Below are 12,098 nucleotides of genomic sequence, written 5' to 3'. Positions count from 1 at the left end.
TGTACTCAAACACATTTAGATTAACACTATTTAGGAAGAACAGGCATAAAAATTTACACAACAATCAGATAAAACGTCAAAGGATATACTTTCATCAACAAAAAACAGGATTCAGCACCCCACATGATCATATGCAATTTTGATAAGAAGTACACACCACTAAACTTAAGTGAATGCACAAAAGCTAACCAATAGAAAAGAATGACCTTCTATGGAAAACATCACTACAATCCGAGCAGACTAGATGTCGATAGGAAACATTAAATGCCTGGCTCAGAGTTGGAGATCTCTTCCCAGAAACAAAGGGGTTCCTTGCGACAATAAAGGACCAGGTGGTTAGTGCAAAAAATATTAAAAATGCTTAATAAAAGACAAACAAATCCAAGATGGTAAATGCAGATTATGCCAAGAGGAACCAGAAACAATCCAACACATAACAGGATCCTGCAGCAATTTAACTCAATCTGATTACTTACACAGCAAACACCATTCATCAAAAACTTGATTTAAAATAGAAGCTGATAAAAGACACCATACCTTAAATAAAAACAGGTCTGATCCACTTTTAGAGTTAGAGTCTTACGAATTTATATTATGACTGATCCATTATTACAGATAGGACAATCCATGATAACCATCCAGATATAATAATACAGGATAGGCATGCAAGAACAACTTACTTAACAGATATAGCCATTCCAAACATACATAACATATAGAAATCAATGAGTAAAAAAAACCTTAAATATGCTGAATTAAAAATGGAAATTGTAAGACTATGGAACACGAACAGGGTATGTATTGTCCCAATTGTAATATCTACAAGTGGTATCATCCCAAAGTCACTACACAACAGTATTAAACAAATGGACCTACCTCTGAAAGAAGTAGAAATATTCATGTAAATCCCCAGAAGCCAGAACACTAAACACCATTAGTGAAACTTCATCACCATTGTGAAATGAGTGTGCTTGGCTATGCCCTTACCTCAGGTTTTACCAGCTTGAACATAGAAAAACATAAAAATATAATAATAATAATATAATGAAAGTAAGTAAATAATAATGAGAACGTGAGTTACAGAGTCCTTGAAAGCAAGTCAGTTCAGTTCAATGTTGAGGTGAGTGAAGTTATCCATCTTGGTTCAGGAGCCTGATGGGTGAAGGTTAATAACTGTTCCTGAACCTGGTGGTGTGGGACCTAAGGCCCCTGTACTTCCTTCCTGATGGCAGCATTCAGAGGAGACTGTGGCTTAGAGGGTGGTGATACTTTACGATGAATGCTGCTTTCCTGGGGCAGCACTCCTTGTAGATGTGCTCAGTGCTGGGAAAGTATTTTCCTGTGATGGTTTGTCCTGCCTTTCATCAAAGTCAAGTTTGTTGTTGCATACACAAGTACATGCATGCAGGTGCAATGAGAAAGTACATCCATGCAGGTGCAATGAGCAAGGACATGCATGCAGGTGCAATGAGAAAGTACATGCATGCAGGTGCAATGAGAAAGGACATGCATGCAAGTACAATGAGAAAGTACATGCATGCAGGTGCAATGAGAAAGTTACTTGCAGCAGGATCACAAGCATATAGCATCAGATAGTAATATTCACTAGAAAAACATAAATGATACAAGAAAGTGCAGAATTTTAATAAGGTCCTTTGTGTGCAATTTGGTCAACGTGTTGCTTTACTCAGGTAAGATCAGGGTTGTGCAGGTTGGTTCAAGAACAAAGTAGTTGAAGGGAAGTAGCTGGTTTTGAACCTGGTGGTGTAAGACTCTAGTCTGTGCTCCTTCTGCCTGATTGTCGCTGTGAGAAATTGACATAGCCAGGACACTATGGATTTTTGAAGACAGATATCACCTTCTTTGGACAGCAGCCCCTGTACATATCACTGACGGTGGGAATGATACATCTCTGATGTATTAAGCAGAGCCCACTACTCTCTGATCTGTGCTCTTGTACTGCTGTACTAGTGTTGCAACCAATCAGGATTAATTCAAGAGTACATCAGGAAAAAAAATGTTCATCAATGACGTGCTGAGAATTTTCAGCAATTTTTGTTTTGTGTCAGTTTACCAACATTCATATTGCATTTTTTTTTCCATTTAAATGTTTATATTAATATTTGTGCTATTTATATTCACTCCTGAATTGTGTACTTTGCTGGCAAAGCCCACGTTTAAATAAAGAGAAAACGTTTTGATTAATTTTGCAACATAGGAAAAATAAATATTTCAACACAGAATTACAGTGTAACACCAAAGAAGGAAATCTTTCACTCCATAGTGCCTGAGAATAGATTGTTCACCATCACTTTTTGCTTTGTTGCTCTTAACTTTCTGGTCAAGATGTTGTTCAGTGGAACTCTTTATGGGACATTGCCCAGAGTACTTTCTTTAAATAGTTTGATGATTGATATTACAAATCCTGAATTTTATTGCTTATTACCTTGGTGACTATGCTTTCCACTGCTTTAGCATTACAGTCCAGAGTTCCTGTCTTAAATCTCTACCTCTTATACAATCCATGTAAAATTCACCTCTTTAACTATATTTTCTATTATCTGCTCTTAAACTCTGATAAAAGTTCATGAAAATGGTGAAGTATTTAGGAAAATTGACAATGCAAGTAATATTCAGAGAATGTGCAATATTTTCGAGACAATAGGAATTTGTACAGGAAAATTGGATTCTGCTTAAGGGCAAAGAAAATAAACTAAAATGTCTGTTCTTGCTTTGCTCATTCAAGCAGAAATCTAACATGCATGTACTTACAGAGACATATCTTAGCGACAAAGAAGCAGGGTTCTCTGTCACATTCCCTGGGTGCATCTTGGTCCCACTGGCAAGAGAAGCACATCAGAGGTATTGTAACATAGTTATCAGACGAGAAAGAATAGCTTTTGGACTCTTAGCATTAATTAGAGACCAGGAAGTCTCACAACATTAGATCAAATAAGACCAAGGAAATTTCTTCCTGATACCACCTTCAGTCCTCTCTCAGATCCTGATCAGTGTTCTTCCATGTTTAATAAAAAACTTGGGAAAAAAGCATGAAGTGTAGGAAGAGCCTAGAATGTGCTCGGGATGGTGTCACCACTAACCAGACTGGCTAAACCATGAAAGATCGAACTGCTAGACTGAATCTGTGACAGTGAACCAGCATAACTGCTTGACCACATCGTCACCAATCTATTTGTGGCAGACCCCACTGTACATGCTAGTTTGACATCTGAGTGCTGAAGGCAAAGCAGAAACATCCTCAGCCAGCTTCAGTTTGAAGTGCTGAATAGACAGTATTCTCAGCTTCTTTCTGTGGGTCCACCATCACAGTCCTGGTGAAGGGTCTCGGTCCAAAACATCAACTGTTCACTCTTTTCCATAGGTGCTCCCTAGCCTGCTGTGTTCCTCCAGCATTTTGGTTTGGATTTTCTACATCTGCAGATTTTCTTGAGTTTGTGATTTACTACTCGACTGTAAAGTCTTTTCAGGGATGCCTACCCTGAAGAAGTTTAAATCTTCCCTTTGATGGGAGTTCAGTGAAACCCTTTCTCACTGCGCCCCCCTCTGTGGTCTCTGCTGCTCTCTGACTCTTCGACCAGTGCTCACCCAGACCCGTTACCACAACCACATATCCCTCCTGAATACTGATGAGGGGTCTCGGTATGAAACGTCGACTGGTTGCTCTTTTCCATAGATGCTGCCTGGTCTGCTGAGTTCCTCCAGCATTTCGTGTGTATTATAGTACTGAATACCTGGGGTTCAGAAGTATTTGCACCTTGAGACAAGTTGTTGCATTACATTGCCACTGGCATATTCCTGATAATGTGAAAATTACCCAGATATGTCTTGTTCACAACCTCCAGTCCAGATAGTTACTGCCCAGTCAGTTACTGTCAGTCATCAGCAAAGTGTTGGAGGTGTCGTCCATAGTGCTCTGAAGTGACACATACACGCGTACAAGCTGCTCACTAACTTTTAACTTAGGTGCCTCCACGATCATTACAGTCCAGACCCCATCACAAACATGGACATTAAGCAGAACTTCAGAGGTGATATGAGATTGACTACACTTGAAAACAAAGACATTATTGGAGTTATAATAATTTGGAGTTATGACCATAACTCACAAAAAGGAAGTTGATTGTGACTGCAGGAGCTCCTAAGCGCATCTTCAACTTCTTCATCAATGACCTTCCTTCTCCCTCCACAGGATTCGAAGCAGGGGTGTTCAGTAGTGATGGTACAGCATTCAATACCAGTAGCAAATCCTCAACAATGAGCCAGTTTATGTCTACATGCAGCAAGATCTAGACAATATTCAGACACGACCTGATAATTGACAAGTAACATTCACACCGCAAAAGTTCAAGGCAATAACAACCTCCTACCCATCTACCCTTGACATTCAATAACATTCTCATTGCCGCATCCCCAACTGTGAATAGGCTGAAGTTACAACATTGATAGTGAAGTGAGTGATAGACTTCTTATGAAAAAAATCATGTCACACTCTATAGTTTGTCATACATTCCTTTAATTCTAAATAAATTAATGATCGATATATGCGAGAACAGCATGTTGAAATTGTTGATAACCATGTTGGACTTTCTATCAAGATTCATAGAAAACTTGAAATTGTTGTTCCTACTTGGGTTTTTGTTTTAATCAGTGATGGGAATGTTTTGGAATACAAGTCAGAGCTGTTGCAGTATATATCAGACAACATAATCTCAGTACATTCAGAAACAGTTTATTAGATTTCAGACACTGTCAAGAAGTTTCTAGATTTTGTGGTATTTAACTACAGATCCAAAAATAGTATGTTTTTATAGTTTTGCGCATCTATCATTCTGGTCCTGTTTATGCACATGAGAAAACTTGAAGGACATGGTGATACAATGTCTGTGAAGGACACTTCATGCAGAATAAATTTGACTGATTATCAACAGTTACATTCCTAGTTGATGTAAATTAACTTTGGGATCCCTTTTCTAAATCTATCTCCATTATTTATCCTTGTTTTTTAATTAGGTGTTCTTTCTATAGCATAAAACTTAACTACCATTTATTATTTAATCACAAGATTTATGAATTAATTGGCTGTGAGTTGCAAAGTGACAATTCTGAATATTCAAATAACACTATAAGCCAAAGAGAGATAAAACAGAGAGCATGGAGGCATCGTGTTGACTTCCTTCTGCCAATCAAAAAGATTGACACTACCCTATAAATCCCCAGTTGCACACCAGACTTGGCAGTGACAGTTCCCCAATTGCTGATTATCAGTTGAAGGGGTTATAGCTTTTAGCAAATTTAAAAGAATTAATAATTCAACCTAATTGATTGTACTATAGTTCTGCACAATTCCCTACCAACAGTGAAATGCAGAAGTATCAGACAAATGCAAAAGATAGAGTAAATGAGTGGAAGTAAAATTTGATCCTCGAAGGAATTTAATTTGGAGTTATGTTTTTCCATGACCATTTAGCATGAGCTCCTTGTCTCCTCCCCAGTGGATTCCTTCAACAATTTTATGAGTGGAAAGTGTAGCTGTTGGTGCCATTACATATCGATAAAGAATGTAGCAGTATACATCAGAGGAGATTGCAGCTAATTCCAGATTACTAAATTCTACAGTTTCATGCAGCAGCTGAAAATTGAACAAAGGCAGTTTTCCCTCTTCATTTGGGAACAGACGAGGGGGAGTACATCAGAAAAACAAAAAATATGGCAGATGCCAGAAATCTGAAATAAAACCAGAAATTGTTCAAAATACTCAGCAGGATGCCCGATGTAGAGTCATTGACGTGAAACATTAACTTTGTTAACAGATGCTACTTAAATATTTCTGGCATCATCTGTCTTTACTTAAGAAGAGTTGGACTGGGCTGTTTGCAGCTTCAGAATGGAGATTGCTTGAATTTTGATCAATTTAAATGAGTTAAGCTGGCAATTCTCCCTGCACTGTTTTTGTCGTAAAAATCTGATGAATCTGGATATCAAAGTCCTGAGGATGAAAGTGTGCTGAAACATTAATTTCATACTTAAAACTCTACTTTTATTTAATAAGTCTGTTATAATCACTGGAAAATAATACTCTCTGAATCAAAAAGGAAAATAAGGAGGAATAATTAATCTGTTGTTTTAATTGTTTTTAATTTTCCCCTCAATACTTACTTTACATTATTACTCTTAAAATAACTTCACAAAGCCTTAAGAGGGGAGGTATGTCATTCAATAATTCCAAATATATTGCAAGATTCCAACTTTTCTTTGTGAAAGATAAATCCAAATTGGAAAATTAAAACACTGAAATATTATTCTCTCCAGAGATTCATAAAACAAACAAAAATTGATGTGGCTGGGTCATAATTGACCTCTCTTTATGAGAAAGCTCATTTTACATACTACAAATCCAACATTTTCCTAGCAGGATACAACGTATCTTCAGAAAAGATTTAGTATAATGTTCAGAATATAAATCACAGGAAATGGGAAAAATAGTTCCACCTGGTGAAATGGTTAAAACTTGCAAAGATGTGTTGACCTGAGTGTTCTATGACTGCCATACATTTACAGACCTCACTGAGAGTAGAATGAAACCTTAGCTGATTTAATGCAAAGTAAATTGCACCGGGGGTGAAAGTAACCAAAATCAATATCCCCGAAGAAATGAATATTCCAATAACCTTACTCTTTTTATCCTAGAATATAAAGCACCAATTGTATATTTTTCACAGCTTAGTATATCCCAGAAGAATTAGCAAACAAATATTTCTCATTTCGAACTGGTTGCCCTTGGAAATCAGCGAATCATTCCAATGTATTGTCTAATTTTAACACTCAGTAATTTTGGAGGGACCAGACATAACCAGTGTAAGCCCAACAATTGTATGTGTTTTCAGTTTTGAAACAAAATTCTTGTTTCTTTTTCTCAAACTTTTCTTTGATTCTTATTCTGTTTGGCTCAGTCATTCCAACTATTATATTTTAGACTCTCTGATTCAGTCGCTGAAATAGGAAAGAACAGAATCTATATGCTTATCCCACAGACACTGTGAAGGAAAACCAGAACAATGTTTTCTGAATTTTTCAGGGACATTCATCAATCAGTATTCCAGTCTGGGTCTGCACCAGGTTGCAATAATTGAAGATATGTCTGCAAATTCATTATGCTGCTCCCAGTTAGAATTCTGAATATTGCTTTGGGTTTCTGAAAATCCCTGGCTTTCCTTTTAATAGACATGCTTCAAAGTAAAACTCATCCACTGGGAAGAGTTGTTTCTTTGCTGTGCATTCAGTTAACCTGGTAAGCATTGTTAAAGTTTTTGATTGTCTTGTTGGACTTAAACTCTGTGATTCCCTTGAGCATTAGGCCCTCCCTGCTAGTCTCCCTCCCAGAACTTATCCCTGCAAGTGGCCAAAGTGCTACACCTGCCATTCACCTCCTCCCTCACCTTTAGTCAGGGCCTCAAACAGTCCACTCAGGCAAGACAACACTTCACCTGTGAACCTGCTGGGGTCATCTATTGTGTCTGGCACTCTCAATGTGGCCTCCTCCACATCGGTGAAACCCGTTGTAAATTGGGGGACCACTTCATCGAGCATCTGTGGTCCATCCGCCAAAAGTGGAACTTGCTGGTGGCCAAACATGTTAATTCTAATTCCCATTCCTGATCCAACATGTCAGTCCATGGCCTCCTCTTGTGTCATGATGAGGATACCTACAGGGATAGCCTCCAACCTGATGGCATCAATATCGATTTCTCCTTCCCGCCTCCTCCCCTTTTCTTCTATTCCCCATACTAGCCTCTTACCTGCTTATCACCTCCCCCTGGGGTACCTCCTCCTTCCCGTTCTCCCGTGGTCCACTCTCCTCTCCCATCAGATTCCTTCTTCTCCAGCCCTGTACCTTTCCTACTCACCTGGCTTCACATTTCTCCTTCTAGCTGTCCTCCTTCCCCTCCCCCTGTCTTTTTATTCTGGCGTCTTGCTCCTTCCTTTTGTCCTGAAAAGGCCCAAATTGTCGACTATTTATTTATTTCCACAGATGCTGCCTGACATGCTGAGTTGCTCCAACATTGTGTGTGTTGCTTTGAATTTCCAGCATCTGCAGATTTTCTCTTGTTTATGATTACATGGTTAAATCCTATTCCTTTGAAATTACTGCATTTTACAATTAAACAACACGTTGGGATAATGGGTTGATTTTCAAAGGCAAAAAAAAAGCAGTGTAGCTGGTGGCAGTTGTGCTAAAAGTGAACCTAACCTGGGAAACACTGAAAATAATAAACTGGCTTAAAGTTTTAAGAACATCTCACTGGAGTCCTTTTGAGAGAGGAGATACTCCAAATTTGGAGTGGGCCAGGGGCTCGATGAGTAGAAGAGAGCTGTGAGCCCAGTGGCTTCAAGTTAGTACCTGGAGTCATGGCAAGAGATATGCTGACAAAGCCTGGCACACCATTCTGCTAACATTAGCCTCAGACACCAGTCAATGCACCAACAATTCTACCCATCAGGAGATATGCTAACATTCTTATTCTTACTGCGTTCTCAGCATTCACTTGTGATGTGCTACCTCACCTGGAAGGACAGTTTAGGGCCCTGAATGTGGTGAGAGAGGAGGTGTGGGGGCAATTGTAATACTCAGCATAGAAGCAGGGATATGTGCCTGAGGTGGGAGGTCGAAGGGGGGAGACGTGTGGACAAGGGAGTCGTAGAGAGAATGATCTCTGCAGTATCACTTTCTGCATGGAATTTCCTCAGAGATCGATCTCTGATTGAGGCCAGGCACAGATTGGAGGAGATTCTATCTTGGAACTTTCCAACCTGGGGGCATCAACATAGATTTCTCTCAGTTCCAGTAACCATTTCTCTCTGTTCTTCCTCACTGCTTCATATTTGTTTCTCTTATCCCTTTGGCCCCTTTACCCTTTCTCCTTCTCCTTACCCTCCTTCATCACTTACACTTTCCTTCCTATGATTTCCCACCTCCTTCCCTTTATTCCATAGTCTACTGTCCTCTCGTATCACATTCCTTCTGCTTAAGCCCTGTGTCTCTTCCATGTGTCAGCGGATGTTGTTCACATGGATTTTCAGAAGGCTTTTGATAAGGTACAGCACATGAGGTTGCTTGACGAGATATGAGCCCATAGTATTACAGAAAGGTACGAGCTTGGATAGAAGATTTGCTGACTGACAGGAGGCAAAGAGTGGGAAGAAAGGTGTACTTATCCGGTTGGCTGCTTGTAACTTGTGGTATTCTGCAGGGGTTGGTGCTGTGACCCCTTCTTTTCATGTTATATGTTAATGATTTGGTTGATGGAATTGATGAATTTGTGGCCGTTTGTAGATGATATGAAGATAGGTGCAGGGGGAGATAGTATTGAGGAAGCAGGAAGTTTGCAAAAAAACAGATCAGGAGAATAGGCAAAGAGGTGGCAGGTGGAAATAGTGTAAGGATATGATCATGTACTTTGGTAGAAGGTAAAAAAGTGTAGACTATTTTCTAAATGGGGATAAAATTCAAAAATCAGAGGTGTAAAGGACTTGGGAGTTCTTGTGCATGATTCCCTACAGGTTAACTTGCAGGTTGAGTTGGGGGCAAGGAAGGCAAATGCAATGTTAGCATTCCTTTCAAGAGGACTAGAATGTTAAAGCAGAGATGAAATGCAGAGGTTTTAGTTTATTGGTCAGACCACACATTGGGTATTGTGAGCAACTTTGGCCCCCTTCTCCAAGAAAAGACGGGTACATTGTAGGTTCACAAGACCGATTCTGGGAATGCAAGGGTTAACATATGAGGAGCATTTGATGGCTCTGGGTCTGTACTCACTGGAGTTTAGAAGAATGAGCTGGTGGGGGAGGGTCCCATTGAAACCTAGCAAATATTGAAGGGCCTAGATATACTGGATGTGGAAAGGTTGTTTCTTATAGTGGGGGAGTCTAGCACCAGAGGGCACAGCATCAGAAGAAAGGCATGTCATTTAGAACAGAAATATGGAGGAATTTCTTTACCCAGATGTTGGTGAATCTATGGAATTCATTGCCATTGATTGCTGTGGAGGTCAAGTCATTGGATATAATTAAAGTAGAGATTGATAGGTTCTTGATTAGTCGGCATCAAAGGTTATGGGAGTAGGCAGGAGAATGGGGTTGAGAGGGATAATAAATCAGTCATGATGGAATGGAAGAACAAACTTGATGGGCCAAATAGCCTAATTTTACTCCTATGTCTTATGGTCTATCATCTCCCAGCTTCACATGCCATTCCTGACCTCTCCTACCATACTTTCCTACTTTCTCTTTCTCACCTGGATCCACCTATTCCCACCGGTTTGTGCTCTTACCCTCCCCCACCCCACACAACTCATTTTTATTCTGACCTTTTCCTTCCCAGCGATGATGAAGGGTCTTGGCCCAAAACATTGACTGTTCATTTCCCTCTATAGATGTTGTCTGACCTGCTGAGTTCCTCCCATGTTTAAATGATCTTGTTCAGATGAATAACAAAAAGGTAACTATGAAAACTAAAGGTTCATGTCAAGCCCTATCATACTAAAGACAGTGGGTATGTACACCAGCCAATTTTTCCTTTCCATTGTACTACTCAACTTTTTATAGCCATCCTTGAAGTGTCATATTTTGTTTTTTTTTAAATAAATTCACCCCAATTAAAGAAGTTATTCATTGAAGTGACTCTTATACTAAAATGTCAGGGGAGTACTCAACTAAAATGCTCTGGCTCTGCATCTGGGCCTTCATGGTGGGTGGGCTTTCTCACGTGGGTCATTCGAGATTAAATTTGGAAAAATGTGTGTACAAAAACACAAAGATGCTGCTCTTTTATATATGTATATCGAACATTTCCTTCCCTGTGTTCTGAAGACCATCCAACATGATCACTAAAACACAAATTGATAATTCTGTGCAATTGAGTTGCACCAAAGGAATGCTTGAAATTTTGAAAGAAACCAGAATCATCTTGTTTGAAACCACCTCAGAGAGATGTGACATATTATACATTCAGGTCAATGCCAGTGCAATGTTGCCTGATTTTCATTTGCCTATATTATACCAAAGTGTATAGTCATGAAACATATCTCCTATACCTAATAAAGTGGGAACTGTGTATGTTGATGGTCTTCTGCTGCTGTAGCCCATCTATTATGTTTTGTAACTCCAGAAACTTATCAAAAGGAAAATGCAAGAGCCTGGATACTTGCTTACTTAGTTTCCTTTTAGTGAGGCGCTCACATACGACGTAGAGGTGCAATGATGTATGCCATTCACGTAATTAGGCCATAAGACCATACGATACAGGAGCAGAATTAGGCCATTTGACCCACCGAGTCTGCTCCGCCACTTCATCATGGTTGATCCAACCTTCCTCTGAGCTCCAGTCTTCAGTCTTCTCCCTGTATTCCTTCATGCCCTGAGCAATCAAGAATCTATCAACCTCTGCCTTAAGTATACATAAAGACTTGGCCTCCACGACCACCTGTGGCAATGAATTCCAAAGATTCACCACTCTCTGGCTAAAGAAATTCTTCCTCATCTCAATTCTAAACAGACGCCCCTCTATTCTGAGGCTATGTCCCCTGGTCTTAGACTCTCCCTTCATAGGAAACATCCTCTCCACATCCACTCTATCACGGCCTTTCAACATTCGATAGGTTTCAATGAAGTCACCTATCATTCTTCTGAATCCCTGTGAATAGAGACCCAGCGCCAGCAAACACTTCTCATATGACTTGCCTCTCAATCCCAGAATCATTTACGTGAACCTCCTTTAGACCCTCTCCAGTTTCAGCACATCCTTTCTAAGATAAGGGAGCCAAGACTGCTCACAATACTCCAACTGAAGCCTCACCAGTGCTTTATCAAATCTCGACATTACATCTCACATATAACTTATAATGAATAATGTAAACAAAGAATCTATTTACACTATTACTCAAATATTACTGAAATATTAAATACATTACCCCATCCACTTCAAGGTTCAATGTCTTGTGCATTCATAGATGCTCTTCTGCACACCACTATTATAACAGAGGGTTATTTGAGTTACTGTCACCTTCCTGTCAGCTTGAACT

General features: G+C 39.6%; 1 protein-coding gene across 2 annotated transcripts in view; it reads left to right on the top strand.

Annotated features, from left to right (window-relative positions):
- slc6a2 (solute carrier family 6 member 2) overlaps positions 1–12,098 on the top strand; it is a 149,558-nt gene that overhangs the window by 28,522 nt on the left and 108,938 nt on the right. The gene's annotated exons all lie outside the window — the stretch shown is intronic.

The sequence above is a fragment of the Mobula hypostoma genome, chromosome 14 (assembly GCF_963921235.1).
Source record: "Mobula hypostoma chromosome 14, sMobHyp1.1, whole genome shotgun sequence".
Taxonomy (NCBI): Eukaryota; Metazoa; Chordata; class Chondrichthyes; order Myliobatiformes; family Myliobatidae; genus Mobula; species Mobula hypostoma.
The sequence above is the reverse complement of the archived record's forward strand: the minus strand, read 5'-3'. Positions and strand labels throughout refer to the sequence as shown.